Source organism: Dermacentor albipictus, chromosome 7 (genome assembly GCF_038994185.2).
Source record: "Dermacentor albipictus isolate Rhodes 1998 colony chromosome 7, USDA_Dalb.pri_finalv2, whole genome shotgun sequence".
NCBI classification, from domain to species: Eukaryota; Metazoa; Arthropoda; class Arachnida; order Ixodida; family Ixodidae; genus Dermacentor; species Dermacentor albipictus.
Window position 1 is genome coordinate 96,617,691 of NC_091827.1, and position 21,013 is coordinate 96,638,703.

At 49.0% G+C, this 21,013-nt stretch overlaps 2 long non-coding RNA genes across 4 annotated transcripts in view; one reads left to right on the forward strand and one right to left on the reverse strand.

Moving 5' to 3' along the window:
- LOC139048101 (uncharacterized) overlaps positions 1-21,013 on the forward strand; it is a 187,644-nt gene that overhangs the window by 74,330 nt on the left and 92,301 nt on the right. The gene's annotated exons all lie outside the window — the stretch shown is intronic.
- Positions 1-21,013, reverse strand: part of LOC135897110 (uncharacterized) — an 81,966-nt gene that overhangs the window by 58,890 nt on the left and 2,063 nt on the right. For all 3 annotated transcript variants that reach the window (XR_011507501.1, XR_011507500.1, XR_011507499.1), the window contains exons 2-3: positions 11,357-11,496; positions 11,162-11,268 (exon numbers count right to left, since the gene is read on the reverse strand). This is a non-coding gene — a long non-coding RNA (uncharacterized lncRNA). The remainder of the gene's footprint in view (positions 1-11,161; positions 11,269-11,356; positions 11,497-21,013) is intronic.

The following is a 21,013-nucleotide window of genomic DNA, read 5'->3' on the forward strand; positions in this document are numbered from 1 at the left end:
TATCGCGAACTGAAAAGAAATTGAAGATAGACTCACATTTCGCTATAATCAGCATCGTATTTCTCAAACGCTTTCTTTTGAACAGAACCGTGCACTTCACAAATTGGTGGACGCTTTATTTCCTATTATAGCAGATTCCCATGCGCTGCTGCTTTCGGCCAATATCTGGCATCAGTCAAGAAGGGTGCGGAGATCAGTGCGCTTCTTCGTGTTATTACTGTGAATATTTATTTCGAAGTTTAATAAACAGGCTGAAAAGCGCTAACACGTTCTTTCCCATTTAGATAAGAATTATGTTGCTGAGGATGAAGCCGACTATGGTCTGATCATGCTCGGCCGCGGCCGCCCGTGTATGCAATACACTCTTGCCACCTGCTTATCAGTCACGTAGCCGTTGGGTCGCTCTAATTTAGACTACGTTTGAACAGTCAACTAGCCTCGCAGTACGCCAAACCAAAGGTCAGACGACGGGCGCGCTTGCCAGCGCGCGCTCACCACTGGCCGCTCCTGGTTAGATTCACATGCAGACTTCAGCGTGATAGCGCTTCAATATGTAAAGTGCATTTCTCGACAGTGTCCAGTACCTAAGACGGCAAAGTTGTGTTAAGAAGAAACGTGGCCGAGTCATGAACGCTGTGCAGAGAAACAGAAGCCGGGGCAATCTGACGGAAATCACTAGTGCACCTAACTCAGAAGCCGCCGTTTGCCAAGTCCAACACTATGTTTTCACGAGCGATAATGTCACGACCCAGTAGCAAGGATACTGCCGGGAAGTAAATAAAACGATGTTGACATCTCGTGCTCATGAGAGACAGCTTGCGACTCATCGCAGCTCGAGCTGCTATTAATGTTCCGTTAGCAGGTCTCAAGCGCGTGTTACATCGTGCGAGTTGCATTTTACTCGTCTGGCAAAAATGAGAAATGCCATCTGCAATGAGCGAGGTGCTGACACCAGTATCTAGAAGTGCGAATGTCTCTGTGCCGGAAACACGTAGCTTGATACATGGTGCAGGACAAGAGCGAGCAGAGCTAGTCCGCTCTATGCGGAAAACAGAAAGAAGAAACCTTGCTGACCCTCAGTAATTTCGGCATTTTGTGGTGTTTGGGAGCTCCTTCATACCACGGGCCGTAGCCGCTTTCCTGGGTGGACACACGGTGAGTCGAGGCCGTCATTGGACATGAGCCAGCCTGGTATGAGTCTTGCCTGCACCCTCTCGGTGCCTGCGGCCTATAAGTGGCAGGAGAGGGAACTTCGGTGTTCAGAGGATTTCGTTGCCAGACTGAGGAAGTGAACCAGGGTGGTGGCAAGGGGAAGTCGTCGCAGGCATTCCTGTCGTGCAGGGCCCCCGCCACCACGGAGTGTTTCCGCTAATGGGGCCAAGAGAACCGATTTCTCAATGCGTTCCCGCCACACGGAAGTTCGTGGTTGGGGACAGAAGAATGGTGCTGTCCCAATATTTGTCTCCCCCCAGGCACAGCCTTGCTTGGGAGCAACGTCAGCAGGTGGTGCCGGAGCGTAGTGGTGCTTCAAAAATAGTGTCTCCTTGATTTCCGGGCCGAAGCCCACATGTTCCGCAAGGAAGCAAAATAAATATTCAAAGAGATATGGGCCTGAATCGAGGGTGGCACCGTCGCCAAACGTGTTCCTGCATGGGCCGAAGACATTCTTGCAGACTCTCATCTGGGTCTGGTGTTCGGGCTTCCAGCTAGCGTCGGATGCGGTAGTCGTAGTCTACCGGCTGGAACACTGCTCGGAATGCCGCGACGAATTCGTCGCAGGACAAGAAGCTGCAGGCACAGCCATTGCGCCGCGGTACCCCGAAGAGAAACGGGCAAGACTCGTTCGAGCAAGTCAAGCTCCGAGACACCCAAAACCGTCCTGTAAAGGGCCAAATCATGCAGAATATCAGTGACCAATTTCCCGGCGTCACCGTCGCTAAACGATGAACGTCCAACATCAGCTTCGTCAGTGCCACGGGCTGCGCGCGCTCATGCTCCGTGCTTGTAGCGGCAGTCATGTCCTCGAGCTGAGCCGTTAAAATCTGGCACAATGCTGAAATTTGGCTCAAAGGCAACGAGGCCATTGGGTCTCATCGCTCAGCGGCTTTACCAACTCCAGCTCCCGCCACGGTTGAGGCTCCAGGACGCATTTCATCTTGTGAGGCTGCTTTGCATGTCCAAGAACGCGTCACCATGACAAAGAGACAAAACAAAGCAGGCAAACAAGACACAAAATATGTAAGCACAAATGTAACGCCGCAGAAGACGCGGTGAGGCCAACCACGAATGATGCCAGAACGGCTCCCGGCGAAATGCCAAAAACCCCAGTTAACCAAAAACCCCAGGACCACCAGCTGGTCCCACGCCACGGGTGCCAAATGTGGGCTCAGGACCGTGGCTTCAGAGCCAGTGGCCAGCTGAAGGTCTCAGAGATGACACAGAGTGCGGGAGACATGCAAATAACAACCCTTACTGTCGGGAGGCCCGACCGAGGCCCAGCTTCATGATCGCCGCTCCCTATTCCAAACTTGCTGCCCATGGTCCGGCCTCATGAGCCCCTCTGCGATGACGATGACGGCGACACCGCTGTGCCGCCGTGTTGCAAGGTGTCCCCACAATATTAAGAGTGATAGCGCTTAAAAATGCTCAAATTTGGATGTGGCTACCATCCGTCGGTCACGATGGCGCAGGACAAAGCCGGTTTGCACCACGTAGCTCGGCAACACTAGAGCATACGAGTCCGAGCGTATACTCAAGCCCTGTCGTTCACAAAGGAAGCGTTGCGCATACACACTACTGTTGCATGTAGCTGCGATCTTCCACGTAGTGGAGATACCGCGGTGTTGCGCGACGAGTTCGCTGTCTCAGCGCGCTGCGAGTCACTGAGGACAACCGCGATCATTGCGTTTCGCGCGTCGTATATGCCAAAGTTAGAAGTAGTGGCATCTACGTGAATATCCAAAACGAAATTTCAACTGCGCGCCACTGTAACGTTTAGCAGGCGCATCACTGTAAGCACGCTCCGTTCCGCCGTAGCCTTCATTGCGGAAAGTATTGAATGAGAGAGAGAGAGAGAAGGGAAGACGGAAAGGCAGGGAGGTTAACTAGACTGAGTCCAGTTTGCTACCCTACGCGTGGGGAGGGGAATGGGGAGTGAAAGAGAAAGAGAGAGAACTTAAGTGTAGGTTGTCTATAGTCGGGCACTCAAGTCCGTTGCCTTCAGGTAGCGAAAAAGCGCTCTAACTGCTTTTTGGGCCAATGAGCTGTGAGGCCAGGCTCCCAAGATCTTCGCTTCCGTGAATGGCCTGTCATCCAGTCTATTTAATGCACACTGGAGAGTCTCACGTTGATTATCGAAGCGAGAACAGTGGCACAGAAGGTGACTGATGGTCTCTTCACACTTGCACTTAGCGCACATTGGTGAATCCGCCATTCCAATGCGGTAGCTGTAGGAGTTGGTGAAAGCTACTCCTACCCACAGCCGACACAGCAGTGTTGCGTCACGTCGTGGAAGGTTCGCTGGTAATGTAAGTTTTAGTGATGGGTCGAGACTGTGTAAACGACACTTAGAGTTCTGTGGTGTATGCCAGCAACCTAACGTGATTGCACGAGCAAGACTGCGAAGCTCTCTTGCAGCGTCGACTCTGGATAAAGGAATAAGGACTGTCGGTGAGCCAGCCTGGGCACGTCGGGCAGCGTCATCGGCGAGGTGATTACCAACGATGCCACAGTGTCCCGGCAGCCACTGAAATATGATGTCATGTCCTCGTTCAGATGCGCAATGGCAGGTTTCGTTGATTTGTGACACCAGCTGTTCATAATTACCACGTCGTAAGCTTCGCAAGCTCTGGAGGGCTGCTTTCGAGTCACAAAATATTGCCCATTTGTTGGGCGGTTCTTTTTCAATGTATTCGACAGCAGCGCGAAGAGCGGCCAGTTCAGAACCTGTAGATGTCGTTACGTGAGAAGTTTTGAACTTGATGACGACCGATTGAGATGGTAGAACAACGGCGCCCGTAGAATTTTCGGACACGGAACCATCCGTGTAAACATGAATTCGGTTAGCATATGAAAAATGTAGAAGTTCCAATGTGGTCTGCTTGAGAGCCGCGGTGGTCAGGCTAGCTTTCTTCACTATTCCTGGAACAGCAAGGTACACAGGAGGCTTCTTCAAGCACCACATAGGGGATGGCGTTCTTGTTGCGGGTGAGTGCCTCAAAGACAAAGAGTGCCGGTTAGCCGCAATCGATCTGGAGAACGCTGCCTTGGGTCTTTTCTCAGGCAAGTGAGCGAGATGGTGGTCAGGGACTCTGGATATATGGCGAACATGCGCCCGTAGTGTGTCGATATCTATATAGGTCCTTATTAGGTTGTCTCTCGCGAGGGCAATTGTTGCCACGGTTGAAGCATTTCGAGGTAGCCCCAGACATGTTCGAAGGGCTTGGCCTTGAATGCTCTGTAGGACATGGATGCTAGTTTTGTTAGCATTGGACAGCACTGGTGTGCTGTATCGCAAGTATCCTAGGAAGAGCGTCCTGTATAGTTGAAGCATAGATGCCACGGATGTGCCCTACGTTTTACCGGCAAGAAACCTTAGTATATGGGAGACAGAAGTAAGCCTCTTCTTCAAGTATGAGATGTGGGGGCTCCATGAAAGGTCTCTGTCTATAATAACGCCTAGGAATCGGTGAGTTTTTGCGTACGAAATTGGTTGGTGGTCAATAGAAATGGGGTACCATGTCATGGGCTTGTGGGTAAAGGCGACTAAGGCGCACTTCACGGTCGAAATGCTTAGGCCTTGCGCACGCAGGTACGATGATGTTAGAGTCACTGCTTTTTGGAGCCGTGCACGCACCTGGAGACGTGTAACTGCCGAGGCCCATATGCATACGTCGTCAGCATATATTGAGAGGTTTACTGTATGCGGTAGAACGTCGGCAAGGCCAAGGATTGCAAGGTTGAACAAAGTGGGGCTAAGAACCCCACCTTGAGGGACGCCACGATAAGTGTAATGGTCAGTAGTTCGGCCATCTGCACAGTGCACAAAGAAGGATCTTTTGAATAGATAGCTCCGAATCCACCGAAACATGCGTCCACCAATTCCATTATTTTCCAGGGCATCAAGGATGGCTTCATGCGTTACATTGTCGTAGGGACGGAAACACACGAAATGCTTGCCAAGAGCTACGCTTCAACGGAACGCACTGAAGTACTTTTTGCGGCAAAATATTTCTGAAATATTCAGTTTTTTAAAAAGTGGTTCAGGGCCCGTTTAATCACATTGCCATGAAAACTGGACCACGTCTGCATTTCATTGCTAGAGAGCAGTGTTCACCTAATTAATATGACATCAGAAGCCGCAGCAATACACAAAATTCACTATTCCTTGCAGCCCTTTTGCTTGTCGTAGAAAAGCACCAAGCTAAACTGATTTTTGAAGGTTTTCCGTGATCATAGGTTTTCGCTGCCCCTCGCAGAACTGGAGCCTCATGTTCAGCTAGAAGTAGCAGCGCACTAGATTTATTAGCGATATTGACATTTCGCTGTGCTGGAGTGGATCTCGCTTAAGTTCAACGTGCGTTAAAAAGAATGTGCGATGTGGCTTCGCATCGAGCAGGCGAAAGGTCAATAGAGACGTCATCGCTGAAGCCTGTGCTCCTGCAGAAATGCAAAAAGATTTCGCATTAGCTGCCAGGCTGGGCTTAAGTTTATAAAGGTCAGCTGTCATTCCATTAAAGTCAAGCGGTATTTACAGGCTGAGTATTCCTAAGATTGTTTTTTACCTTTAGGAGGATTGGTGAATGATTCTAGCGCACTATTGCTACATCGATGTGAAATTTCTGCGGAAACGCACATAAAGCGTAGAATAAATTTTACGGAATATAGTGTTCATGAAATTCACTGATTGAAGTTGCAACCTGAAGGAAAGTTGGAAGTGTCGCAAACAAAGGAAGTAGCTCACATGTGTCGCAGAAAGGGAAAATAATGCAAAATCACGTGTGGCTAACGGACTTGCTTCTTTGGACTTACTTATTCTTGGGACTTTCTCAGCAGTATGATCGTTTTGCTCTCCGCTTTAGTGCTGAATACGGTTTTCTCTGACAAGAACTTCGGGTGCGAGGTTTCAGCCCAACGCAGATTTTTTTAATCTTCTGAAAATATCCCGTCATTGATACCAGCGACACCTTTATTTCAAACATGAATATAAAACGTTTGTTCCTAAGGAGACAAATGCGTGGCCACGCATTTATCAACGATTTTGAACACAATGACGTTAATACGGTTTATAAAGAAAACAGACTCAAATATTTCGGAAGCTGAGGAATTAGTGTTTGTCAACGTATGTGCTTCCGAAGGGCGATTGAAGAGATAAAAACCGCGCACAGAGAGATCACGTTCAAGCGCAGCAGTCTTCCAGATAAAGTAATTGAGGTGTATATAGGCTGTCCCGTGAGAGGGTATTAAGCCGCAATATAAAAAAGAATGCTACGGTATTGATCGAAGTCTTGCCAAAAAAAAAAAACTGACTTGCGCGAAGCCTGCGCACAATAGTAAGCCGTGTGAGAACTGTGATAACACGTGTTACCCCGTCGCAATAGTCGTCAAGAAACACACTAGCGGTTCGATGTCAAATGCAACAAATAAAATTCAATCAGATATGAGAGACTTTAACATTGCCATGAGCAAAACGAGAACAAGGTGAAAGCAGGAGCGTTGCTCATCGTCTTGAATTTCCATCTCCCGCCTTCCCCGTGTTTTCCCTGGATTTCTAACATTGCCAGGAGCACGCTGCAAACAGGAAAAGTATTCGGGTTGAGGTTTTGCCAACGCAGCTCGGCGGATGGCAGAGCGGCAAGTAACGTCTTGAAGCGGCCAGTGGAACTTCGCTGCTCTGGCATTTCATCTTGCCTCAAAGAACAGCTGTTGGCGGTTCAAGTGACCTATGCTTTCGACTTCTAGCACCTGCAAGCTGCCAGTAGAGCGTTGCTGCTCTGGCCTTTCGCCTTAGCCCAACGAGCAGTTGTCGGCTGTTCAAATGGCTTATGATTTTGGCGTGCAGCGTCTGCAAGCACCCAGAAAAGCTTTGCTGCTCTGGCCTTTCATCTTACCCCAGCGAGCCGCTGTTAGCTGCTGAAATGGCCGCTGCTTTGAAAGTGAGGCCCAGAAAGTCGGCCAGCACACCTCGGGCGGGTTCTACTATAGGCTATGTTGCGACATCTGCTGCCCCTAGTGGTGCGTTTATCAGGGGACAGCGTGAGCAAAAAGCGCGGCCCCTTCAGGCATTCAGCGTAACCGAATGCCTTCTGTGTGGGCGGTTTCTGATCAAATCCAGGGCTCTACGGAAACCCAGCTGGTCGGGAAAAGAGAAGGCGGGAAATACCTAGCACCGAACAATCGTTGAAAGTAAAAGATGTTTCGGTCCCGCTACGGAGGCGTTGTTCATAATGAAGGCAGTAAAATGAAGTTTGGTAACATAAGCGTGATGGGAAGCAAGCATTGGGTGTATATCGGGGGCAAGTTGCCTCAGTTACGATTTAGCGTTTCTGCCGTCGTCTGGATATGAAGGGTTTGCAGGTGGAGCCTTGCTGTCCTGTCCTTCTTTCCCAATTTTCTTCGCACTGTCCCTGTGGAAGCCATGGCCTGTGGACGCAGTGTGTTCAAGTGGCGCGTTTCTGGCCGCGTGATTGCTGTTGACATCCCAGTTGTGTGGTTTTAATCCACGCCGTCGACTTCACCGGCTCGCCTCTGCACGAACTCTAGGTATACTTTCATCGCACCATGAGTGAAACGCACGTTCAGAACTCGTACGACTTCTCTGAAAAAGTTGGCGGCACTGCTTTTGATGAAGACAAAATAATGCTGTACTTCGAATTGGAATTGCTTTTCACGAGCGTGCCAACACACCTCATTGTTAAGCATTGTACAAATGCACTGGAATAAGGCACAACTCGCCTAGAAAGAACACTAATCAACCTTCCAGACCTAAGCAGACTTCTGCAGTTCTATGTGGGCCAGAAGAAGTTCCTGAAGAACATCTTTAACCAGGTGCATAGAACGGTGACGGGTGCTTCGATTTCGGTCAGCGCAGCGAACTTGAAAATTGAGGTACTAGAGTCTCGCGTCTTCAGCTTCACACCACGTCCAATGATGATCCTTAGGAACGTAGATTATCATTGTGATTCTTCTCTGTGATTAGAAAAAACGGATTTGAATGCAGTTCTTTTGCGTCTCAATAGCATAGAACCGGCCATACATTTCAAGACAGAGCAGGAAGATGACGGTGGGCTGCTTCTTCCAAACACTAGTAAAACGCCGACGGTCACAGAATGTAGTTCACCGTTTTCACATATGACACATGCGCCGGCATGTACCTCTGCTTCAGCTCCATACGGCCGACTTGTCACACTATGTGGTCCGTGGTCCCCTCACGTGTATGCGGTGCAGAAAAACTCCGCTCAACCATGGGGACCGAGCGGCTGATCTGGCTACCACACGACGTGACATGGTTGGTTTATCAAAACTGTCGAAAGTCGCTTAACTCATCCGGCGCCACAAGCGCCTCAGTGACAAAAAAAAAATAAGAAAGGGATTCCTTTAGAACACGTCCCCGGCATAAGCGAAAGCCTGTCTGGAAACTAAAATTAAATTATGGGGTTTTACGTGCCAAAACCACTTTCTGATTATGAGGCACGCCGTAGTGGGGGACTCCGGAAATTTGGACCACCTGGGGTTCTTTAACGTGCACGTAAATCTAAGTACATGGGTGTTTTCACATTTCGCCCCCATCGAAATGCGGCCGCCGTGGCCGGGATGTCTGGAAACTTTCGATCGTACAAAGTCGACGTACCACATCTCTCTACTCTCAACCTCAGACACACAATGGTGTCGGTGAAAGACGAGCTCGCGCAAGAGAAGGTCCCGGGTTTCGCGTGAAGAAATTCTTGCACTGTGTGTTAACACGTGCCGATCGGCAAAACAGGTTATTTCGGAAAAAGTATTAAACAGCATGACTATGATATCAACAGAAAGCACGTGGCAAGAAACGCGTCAGCTGAACACGCAGATTCCACAGCTCATGGCATTGACTGGGACAACGCGAAGGTAATTGAAAAAGAAAAGAACAAGACGGCAAGGCTTTACCGGGAATTCCTTAGGAGCAAGACGACGCGCAATGGAAACTCAGGCAGTCTGCCCCCGATATATATCCGATGCTTTTTTTTCGCATCATGAGGCGTGTATAACCAAACTTAACTGCATTCCCTTCACTGTGAACAAGGCTACCGCAGTGAGGTCAAAACGCCTTTTTTTTAACGATTGGTGAGCACACGACACCCAGCGCCCCATGGTCGTCTGTTCCGAAACAACCCGCTTTTCGTACTTGCAAAGAAAAAGCGGGTCGACATCCAGTCTCTGCTTCTAGGAAGATAAGGCCCCTTAATATATTATTTTCGATTTCCATCTCTCACGCACTGCCAAAATAAAAGTGAACCAATTTAACTTATTTACAGCGCATCACCTAGCAATGCTGATCATTTTAGTATTTAAAAATGTTGGACAGAAATGAAAATTGACATAAATTTGGGAATTCACATGCGCAAACTGCGATTCGATTAAGACGCACGTCGTAGTGGGGCCTCGAGAATCATTTTGAGCACATGGGATCCCTATACGTTCACCTAATCCACGATACGTGGGAGTTACTCCATTTTGCTCTCATGTGAATGTGGTCAACACTGCCGGGAATTCAACCCGCGACTTTGTGCTTAGCAGCGGATCTCCATCGCCACTAAAGCACCGTGGCGCTAAAAAAACACCAAAGAAACAAGCCTAGTTAAGAAGGTATAAAATTATAAGTACCTCATTTACCAAAACTAACTCTTGGTGAGTGGAAATGTTACACACGTCAATAACTGTAAGAGCATGAAAAGCTGAGCTAGTAGGTATAAATTTATTGTGAGTAAATAGCGCCAAGTAAAACCTATATGGGGAAGAAGGAACAAGGCAAGACTGTGGCGCTTTCCGCGCACCGCCGCTTGTTCCAGTTATGTCGTAAGACAGAAGAAGCTATGGAAATGGTTAGGACTAAGCGTACTCTCACACGATTGATCACGGAAGCTTGTCATATTATCAGATTGGGTGATGAAGGTGTAGGGCCGGCTTCGGCCATGTTCGCCACCTAAAAACTGGCCTTACCTAATTCGTCAGTCTTTTTGCTTCTTATTTTTATGTCTGATAGTGGTGCTTTCCGGCCTCTATATTTGCGCACATGACAAAAAAAAAGTTCGTCGATATTCAGCGCCTTCTAGTGTCCCTCCTTCGTCTTGTACGTGTTTCCTTGCGCTGTTTACCTGCGATTTCACCGAGGACAGCAAAACATTTGTGTTCTTGTCTCACTGTCTAACGTTTCGCGCTTTCGCGCAAGATATTCAACAACTAGCCCGATCACTTGCGTTAGTCAGTTTCATAGAACCACATTTTTGCTGACTTTTGGGCACACATACCTGGCACCCGCCGTGGTCGCTCAGTGGCTATGGTGTTGGGCTGCTGCGCACGGAGGTCGCGGGATCGAATCCCGGCCACGGCGGCCGCATTTTGTTGGGGGCGAAATGCGAAAACGCCAGTGTACTTAGATTTAGGTGCACGTTCAAGAAGCCAACGTTGTCAAAATTTCCGGAGTCATCCACTACGGCGTGCCTCATAATCAAAAAGCGGTTTTGGTACGTAAAACCCCATCGTTTCCTAACACATACCGCTCACACAAATTCTTCCTAGGTAAAGAACGAGCGAAATGCAATAACTGAGGAAATATTCTATGTGCTATTCATTTTTTATGCCTTATTCGGAACTAATGCGAGAACAAAAACAATTTTTTTCTTAGCACTGGTACAGAAAATTCGGCATTTTAGTGGGAACTTTTATGCGGAGACCTGCGAGAAATAGAACTTGACGAGGTTACGATAGTTTAAAATAAATGAAAATCTTACACAGGCTTCAAAATCCTAATGGTCCCTCAGAAATCAGTAGACTATTTTAAAATAATCTTTTAATTTTGTTTTAGCCTAAAGGTTCCCTTTGGCGCTGACCTTAAATGCTTTTTTTTGCGCCACAATACTCGTTAGAACAGCATAAACGGCACTATAGTGAAGTTGTGGTGGCTTACTTGTTGGATAATAAAGTAGCATGACTGTTCGATTAAGTAGCATGCCTGTTCGATCAAAGTTTTTTTCTGAAGAAATAGACCCCTTGAACTCGACAGTCTTCCTCTCTCTAGAAAATAATAATGGGATATTGTAAGGAAAAATTGAAATGAACAGACACTGCATAAAACGCCGATATCAAGGTGTGAAAGACTCACTTTGTGCTTGAGACGTGAGATCTTCGGAAATATGTGTAACTTCCAGTGTCATTTTCCTTGACGTCTACTAGACAAGAAAGGTCAGATTGTGGAGTGTCCGCTGTAGTAACGGTCCATATTGGCTCTGTTGTGTTCCAAAACTACGGGGAAATTGACCGTAGAGATCCATATACCGCTACTATATAAGCACCTCACCGAATGCATTTTTCAAATATGTAATTAACCTATGTAGGCAGGAAACACATGGGACAGTAAGTATGTACGTTTGCTGGCGCAAGCTAAAGCAATAAAAGATCACAAATTAAGTTGACAAGCGTAGGGCACAGGTAAATAGCGGAATATTGTACTTAAGTACAGAGATAACACGACTTGCACCCGTTTGGCGGTGTGCATCTGCATGTTTGCGACCAAATGCAATGTCACTATATTCATTATCTGTCCAGAGGCCGTTAATAAATCAGAAAGTGATTTCATTGTGTAATAAATACGTTTTATTCTAAAACGCAGCGACACTACGCCACCTCTCGGGGTGGCACACAGGCCCTATTGTTTCAGGCGAGTGCTTAGTATTGTACAGGGTAATTATTTTTTAGTGTTACCGAATTTGTGAAACGGAACTGTTGCAAAGAAAATAATTCTAGTCCTTGAGCAGGGTTATTCAGACAGGTGAACATTACTTATTCTACATATTCAACTAATTACCAGAAATTCATTAAATATTTTCTTTGTTGATTACGGCACACATGGCAATTTATGAATTATAACCACGCCAGTCGTGAGACGTGCACCATGATGTTGGCCGTAGAAATGCACTGTTCCACTGTATTTTTGAACAAAACTCTACTTTTTGCGTTGAAGCACGAAAACAACCGGAACGCTCATTTATTTAGTCCCTCATGTAGAAAATAATTCATTTCAAGCCGATGCATCTTGTAAGTTCACCACGTACTATTCGTGAATTGCTGTATGTGCCGTGATTTAAATAAGTAAAAACTTAACTAGTGAATGTTGAGTAATTATTCGAATATGTGTTTCGATTTCTCTTGGCAATGACGTTCGTTGCTTTGAATAATCCAGATCAAAGACGCAACCTATATTATCTGCTACAGGCGACATTAAAAATTCCGTAAGCTTAAGAATGATCCCCTCACACAGCTGAACATTAAAACTCAGAACAACCATGATAAAAATGGAATACTTTATGATTGATTTGTTAGTGCCGTCTGTGTTATCACTGTTTGAGTTATTTTGAGTATATGAATGTAGTCGGATAAAAAAATTCGACGCACCAAATTTTGTTGCGAAATCGCCATATTAATTGTGGCTTCCTGATAAAAAAAATTTGGAGGACGAATAAGCTTCGCCTTTAAAAGTGGAACACAATAGCATTCAGAGACCCTTTATTTCTGTTCATTTTTCCCGGCAACTGCAGCCTATGCAACGGCAACGTTCACCAGGAAACGCTGGCAGTGAGCGATATGCACGAAGGCAAGCTTTGTGGTAGAAATGCGGTCTCTTGCATGGCTCGATCTCATGTGATTGTTTCGCACTTTTAACATTCCAGTCTGACAAGAGCTAACGTACAAGATATGTGCTCTCGGTATTTTACTGCGGTAGCAATTATGTGTACACTCCAGTAGCATTTCTGCCGTTGGCATAACCGTCGCTGTGAGGGTCCGTATAAAGTCTGAGGGCGATAAAACCGTCGCCGCGCGCCATTTGCTGTATGTCTGAGTGAAAGCGCGTGAGGGTGAGCCGAGGAACGCGGTCCAATCTCGCGTGCGCGAGCGAGAGACGCGGGCCGGAAGCGTGCCCTCTCCTGGCGCGCACGTGGCAGCGGGGTAGGGCAAGGAAAGAGGGTCATTCTTCTCCGGCGGCTGCTAGGGTGCGTCGATGTCCTCCTTGCCCGCCGCTCCGTACAGAGTGGCGACAACCGAGGCGTCCACTGCGGCGTTGCCAGGCGAATAGCTGACGCCCTAGTAGACGCCTTCGGCGGACGCCTCGGGGATGCGTTGCCGGCGCTTGTGTGTGTTTTGAACACGGAGGAAGGAAACTAAGGAGAGGCCCTGACGTCACTCTTTGTGAAGCAAAAGTGAAGCCGGAAGTTGGCGTTGCTCATGGCGATGCTCCGCCTTTTGTGCCACCCTCCTCTCTTGTTTACATCTTTCGCGAAACCACGCCGCGCTGCGCATGGTTTCGCGCGCGGAGCGCGCGCGCTCGCGCAACATCCGGCAGAGCACGGTGCAGGTAACACAGCGCAACAAGACACGATGACTAACGCAAACCCGCCCACACAGCGCCTTTGCCACGGCACGAAACCTACCAGCAGAGCAACACGTGTGCGCGCTCAAAATCAGAACAACGCCGCCATTGTGGCCCAAAGGCGTGGCCATACAACAAAAAAAAAATAAAAAAGCAGCAAAAACATGAGAACCTACTACGTCATTTCCGCCACACTTTTCTCCTAGCGCGCGGAGGGGGTAGGGCCTCTCCTTAGTTTCCTTCCTCCGTGGTTTTGAAAGTGACTTGCGACGTGGCGAAAGTCCGCGCCGGCGCGGGCCCCATCTTCGAAGCGATCTGCAAGGTTTTCAGAGTGCGCGTAGTTCCGGTAGCTTCGTATGCGCTCTGGTTTCGACGTTTCGTTCGCGTTGACGCGAGAGACGCACGAAGCTCCATTCGTTTGCTGCTCCTGCGATTCCTCACTCCAGCATTTTTAAAGAGCGTTTGCCTGCTCATCGAGCGAGATGTGTTCATGTTTACCTGTGCGCGCGTGACACAGTGCTTGTTCATTGAGTTAAAACACGTTGTCGGGCTAGCTGATCTGAATCCATAATAGAATATGTAAGCGCGATAGAACAGGGACGTAGAAAGAAACAGACACAGAAAGACAGCGCTGCCTCTGTGTGCAAGTTTCTTCTTACGTGCTCGTTCCGTCACGCTGACACAGTCTATCATTGTTAATTTAGTCAGTAAGAGAATGTTTACTAGTTTTTACGGCAACTAAAACAGCTATCGTTAATTCGTAAAGCTATCTAATAATTTGGTATCCCAATCGGTGCTTCTCTTTTTTTATTTTGGTGATTCGTTTCGATCAAAAACCTTATAGCCCTACAGCCTATTACCATGGCGCTGCCCCTGCCGATAATGTTCCCTTGATACAGCCAACATGGATGGTGACGAAAACTCAGCCCCTTGTTGTAAGCAACCCCTCAGTGTACTACAAGATTGCAATAAACAGCTTTGAAAGTGTAGCGTTCGCATCAGAGCTGCTGCAAACAAAATTTCTGGTTAGGGGTCGTCATGAGGTCTTCTCTCCGCTTTTCTTTCTTCGTGCACTGTACCTTCAAGGCTAATTGCTGGAGATTGCAGCTGTGACAAAGACCATCCGTGCACAGTTCTGTTTCCTTTCGTGGAAACAGCAATTAAGGGCAAGGCTCACCATGATGTCTTGTGTTCGCTTTTGTTCCTTTGGGCATCGCACCTTCAAAGTCGATCGCAGGAAATTGCAGCTATGACTAAGACCAGCTGTGCAATCCAAATAAACGATAATATAGGCACTGCTACACAAACAGAAAAAATACGCATGGTCTTCGATACTACAACTATGCTCCTGCTTTAGGAAGTTCGTGAAAGATTTCGGGACGATTGCCCGACCACTTACTATTCTTCTGAACAGGCATGGGCCGTTTATGTGGGCTGCTGCTCTAGGTGCACCATTTGCCCACCTCACCATCGTTCTCACCACGCCCCCTATACTGGCGCAGTTTGACCTGTCATATTCAGAGGTTCGTACCGATGGCGGGGCCGTGGGATCGGAGCCGCCATAGCCCAACGCCAACGTGAACCAGAGGTTGTTATCGCGTACGCTTGCCGCCTCCTCACAGCAGCGGAGCGCAACTATTCGATTACACAGCGTTAGTGCCTGGCTCTCGTCTGGGCGGTTTCCAAAGTCCACCTGTATTTGAATGGCACGTACTTACGTGTAATCACGTTACATCACCCGCTCTGCTGCCTTTCGTCACTGAAGGATACTACCGGCCGGCTTGGTCGCTGAACTCTGTGGCTACAATAATATTCCTATATAGGTGTGGAGAGTTCAGGCAGCCCACATCGAGACGCAGACTGCTTGTCACGATATTGAGTGCATGAACCACCTGCCGTCTCTGACACCGATACAGACACATATGTTGTCTCCGTTTCGCAACTGCTCCACGTCGCCGACGAGCAACGCCATGATTCCACTTTGTGCGCCATCATTGAACGCTTCGAGTCGTCATTTTAGGATTCACCCATTCACTTGTTTCGCCTCTGGGATGGCGTATCGCACCGCCACAACGGTTGTCTCGATGGCCCTGCCATATTCCTCGGCATTCCTATGCACTTCTAGTCGCCTGTTTTCAGTGAACTTCACGACTTACCAAATGGCGGTCACCTCGGTGTCTGCTGCACTTACGCCTGGATTCGCCGGTGCTCCTTTTGGCCAGGCTTTGCCCACTCTCTGTGGAAATACGTTGTGGTGTGTGGAAAGTGCCAGCGCCAAAAAGCAGCAACGACGCTCCCGGTCGGGTGCCTTCAACCACTCGACGTCCCGTCGCAGCCCTTGTTTCGCGTTGGCTTGCACTTACCTGGCCCTTTCACTCTGTCAACGTCTGGCAACAAAGGGGTCACTGTGGCGACAAATTACGCCCCGCGGTACGCAAGCACAAGGGGGCTTCCAACTGCGCCATAGATGTCGCAGCTTTTTTTTACACGACGTGATTTTACAACATGGAGCTCCTCGCAAATTGCTTTCTGTCCGTGGGCGGACATTCCTTCCAAATGTAATCACCGACATCTTGCACTTCTGCTCAACGAGGCCCAAGCAGGCTACATTTTACTATCCACAAACTAATGGTCTCATGGTGCGCCTCAATCGAACGCAGACAGACATGCTTGCTAAGCATGTCTCGTCTGACCGTACTGATTGGGACCTTGCCGTACCCTATGTCACATTTGCATATAATTGCGCCACGACACCGCCTGTTATTCCCCGTTGTTTATGTTGCTCGGCCGAGAACCAACGTTGCCACTTGACACATCCCTTCCAACTGCTGCAGTAGAGGTCAGCGAGCATGCACTTGGGGCGATCACCAGGGCCGCCCGAACGCCCGCAATTGCCCCCACTCGCCTCGTGACTTCCCAAGAGAACCTTAAGTGTTTGTATGTTCGACAACACAGCGATGTGAACGTTTTGCCTAGATCTCTAGTACTATATTGGTCCGCGAGCCGTCACGTTTGGCTGTCGTAAAAGCTCCTGTGTAGGTATAGAGGCCCATACCGAATGCTGCGTGCCATGAATTCAGCCCCAGCCATTGCCAGCGCCCCATCTGCCCCACATCGATCGAAGCAGGCGTAGTTGATCTGTTTCCTCGAATACATACTGTGACATAGAATGTTGCGCTTGGGGCAAAAAGCAGAAATTCTTTTAAATAAAACTATCGCTGGATCCTTAGAAAAGCCGGAAGGATTGAGACTGGTAGACAGGTCTTGTATGCTGCTTATTTGATGTTGCGGCAACGCACGTACAGCCTTCATTATTGAGGGGGAAACGGCTGTAGAATTGCAAAGAATAATATTGTTACGGTGGAAAAAGATCACAACGAAGTGGCAACAGCCTCTCAGGAGTTTCGGCTGCTGTTTATATACGCTTTGGAAACACAACGTGTAAATAGTTTTATACCTGTGACATTTTGGTGGACGTGCGGGGTACGCGCCTTCGCCACGGAGCTCCGCAGCGGACGTCTCACCCAGCCTGGGACGATGCTTCCAGCGGAAGGCACCGCATCTGCAGGTGCAATGCCGACTACGCATAGCCAGTACGTTGCTCTACCTCAGCCACAAGAGCCCGACAAGTTTACCGGCCTCGATAGTGTTCACGTAGAAGAATGTTTGAAGATATATCAGCGCGTCAACAAGGTGAGCAGGTGGCATCCGACCATAATGCTCACCATTGTATTGTTCAACATCGACGGAACACCGCGAAGGTGGTTTTACACACACGAAGAAGAGCTAACCAGCTGGGACTTGTTCAATGAAAAGCTGTCTGACGTTTTCGGCAATCCGACCGGCCGACAACTAGCCGCCAAGCTACAACTCGCCACGCGTTTCCAATCTGCTCCCGAGTCGTGTGTCTCCTACATTCAGGACGTCCTAGCCCTCTGTCATAAAATCGACACATCCATGCCAGGAAGAACAAGGCTGGACACATTACCAAAGGCACCGCGAACGACGCATTCCACCTTCTGCTCTTTAGACACTCATCAACTGTCGACGCAATCATGAAGGAATGCCGCCGTTTCGAGCAGGCGAAGAGTCGCCGTATACACGGCTTCCAACTACTGCAGCTACCTCTTGCTGTACTGACCCCACCGATCAATTTAGCTCGCTATCACCAAGCGAAAATGAAACCCCAATTGTACGCCGCGAACTCGAAGCATTGTTTCCTGCCTCGCCTCAACAGATGTCTCATAACAGAATCGCTAATATGGGTCTTCCCAGCGCCTGCTCCTTGAGTCGCCCTGACACCTGCCCTGCTCCTATGTCTCGGTCCTATCGCAGTCCACCTCACAGTGTCCGTTATCGCTACGCTATCAGAAATCCCACGGACTGGCGTACACGTGACGACAGGCCGATCTGTTTCTGCTGCGGCCAAATCGATCACGTTTCGCATCACTGCCGGAGCCGTTGGCTATCCCCTCCTCGAAACACCTTCCGGAATTAAAGTTCGCCCCGAAGTTCCACACCCCGTCGCTTCTACGACGCTTCCGACGCCACTATCTCGACTCGCCGCTGTGCTCGCTAACCTTCGCCTCAACGTTACCAGCCACGTCCGCCCCAGTTCTATCACTCACCGTCGCCGATCAACCCAGGATCGTCCCAGCACGAATACTACGCAATGCGGCACCCCGAGGTGGTGCTGAAATGTCGTATTCGCCTCAAAATCCTCCATTCACGCTGTTTACGAGATAACCTTCTTGATGTCCAAGTTGATGGCACACCCGTCACAGCCCTCATAGATACCGAAGCACACATATCGATTATGACCAGCCGCCTACGCCGCCATTTAAAGAAAATTGTTAGCCCTGCCGTTACTCGGTTTATACGGATCGCCGACGGTAGCACGGTGACCGTGGACGGAATGTGCACTGCATGTGAGAGCATTTCTGGCCGCAATGCTGTCGTCCTTTTCATTGTGCTTGACCAATGCCCCCATGACCTCATCCTAGGCCTAGACTTCCTCTCTTCCCATTCAGCGCTCATCTTTTGTTCCTCAAGTACGGTGCGTTTTGACCTGCCTCTACTGAACGTTCGTCCAACACTACAGGAAATTCGCCTAAGACTGAGTGATTTTGTTCACGTTCCACCACAGGTCTTGACATACATCGAAATGTCGCCTTCTATGCTAGTTCCCGATGGTAATTACATCTCCGCTCCCATAACTGCCATCGTTCTCACTCACAGCGTTACTGTCCCGCATACAATACTGAGGGCCATAGACAATCGCACGTACCTCCCTCTGGTGAATTTCGGGCTCGCTAAGCAAATTCTACCTAAAGATATCACGCTGACTACAATCACTGCTTTAGAAGTTAGTTGCGTTGGGACTTTTGCCGTTGACGCTTCCTGTGCGACTTTCCGGTCTGCCATATTTACTGACAACGACATTAGGAAAATGATCGCCCCGAATCTCACTCCTGCTAATCTCAGCTCTGCAGTCTATGGCTTTCCTACAAGGGTACATTAGACCTGAACAACCAACCCTTAGGCCAGACGTCACTCGTCAAACACCGTATATATACAGGCGATACGATAATCCACCCATCCATCGGCGACCCTACCGAGTTTCAGCTTCAGGGCATCACGTCATCAAAACGGAAGTAGATAAGATGCTAGCGAAAGACATAATTGAGCCATCGTCAACTCCCTGGGCATCCCCTGTCGTGCTGGTCAAAAAGAAGGACGGCTCATGGAGATTCTGCGTTGATTACCTCCACCCAACCGCATCTCGAAGGAGGAAGTCTACCCACTACCTCGTATTGACGACGTCCTCGACTGCCTATACGGGGCAGAGTATTTTTCGTCCATCGACCTACGGTCCGGATATTGACAAATTGTATGTCGATGATCGATGTCGGGAACAGACCCCCTTGTAACGCCTAATGGTCTTTACCACTTTTATGACCTTTGGGCCATGCAACGCTCCGGCTACCTTTGAGCGCATGATGGACTCATTAGTCCGACGATTCAAGTGGTCGTCGTGTCTCTGCTACCTAGATGATGTTATTGTGTCGCCCTCATTGAACACACACATTGAGCGCCTTTCAACTGTATTTGGCGTTTTTCGCAAGGCCGGTCTACAGCTCAACTCCAAGAAATTTGACTTCGGCCATCATGAGATTACTGTTCTTGGACATGTCAAAGCGATTGGCATCCGACCGGACCCAAAGAAAATTCGCGCCGTTAAAGAGTTCCCTGTTTCACCGTCCGCAAAAGATGTCCGAGGTTTCGTGTGCCTTTTCTGTTACTTTCATCGCTTTGTTAATAATTTTGCCACTATAACACGCCCTCTCACAGATCTGAAGAAAACTGTGCCGTTTTCTTGGGGATCCTCTAGGCCAACAGCCTTTTCACGCCTTGCCACCATGCTCACCACCCCACCGATACTAGGACGCTTCGCTACTTCAGCCCCTACAGAGGTGCGCACCGATGCCAGTGGCCATGGAATCGGTGGCGTCTTGGCACAAGTTCAACACGGCCATGAAGGTGTCATCGCGTGCGGCAGCCGTCTTTTGTCACCTGCGGAGCGGAACTACTCTATTACCGAGCGCGAATGTTCGGCCGTTGAGTGGGCCGCCGCTATTTATACGGCAGGCCCTTTTCCATTCTAACGGACCACCACGCTCTCTGTTGGCTTTCGTCCTTAAAAGATCATACAGGGAGGCTTTGACGATGGGCTTTTCGGCTGCAAGAGAATTACTGTTCGGTAGTGTATAGGTCTGGTCGTCGACACATGGACGCCGACTGCTTGTCCCGTTACCCTGTACACACGCCCGCCAACGCCGTCATGGACGATTCCGCAAGTGGTCTTTCCGTTTCCCAGCTTTTGGACGTGGCCAATGAGCAACGCTATAACGCTACATTGAAGACCCCCATTGACCGAAAGGATTCTCCTCATGCTGATCCATCGTCACAGTGGTTCGTTCTGAAAGGCGGGATATTGCAAGGACGCAGTTTTCATCCTGACGATCCTCCCCTTCTCCTTGTCATTCTTCAAGACCTCCACTCAACCGTGTTCAGGAGCTTCTTATGCTCCAACTGCCGGACACCTTGGGTTTGCTCGCACTTACGACAGCGTGCGCCCCCGCTTCTGGTCCGGCCTCGCACACTCCGTACGGCGCTATGTAGCTGTTTGCAAGCCCTGTCAACATCGTACAAAGCCAGCAACGCTTCTTGCCGGGTACTTACAGCCGATCGGCATTTCACCTGAGCCATTCTTTCGCGGGGGGTTTGGATCTCCTTGGCCCTTTCCCCAAGTCCAGCTCCGGCAATAGGTGGATCGCTGTCGCTACTGATTACGCGACGCGCTATGTCATCACTTGGGCACTTTCCGCGAACTGC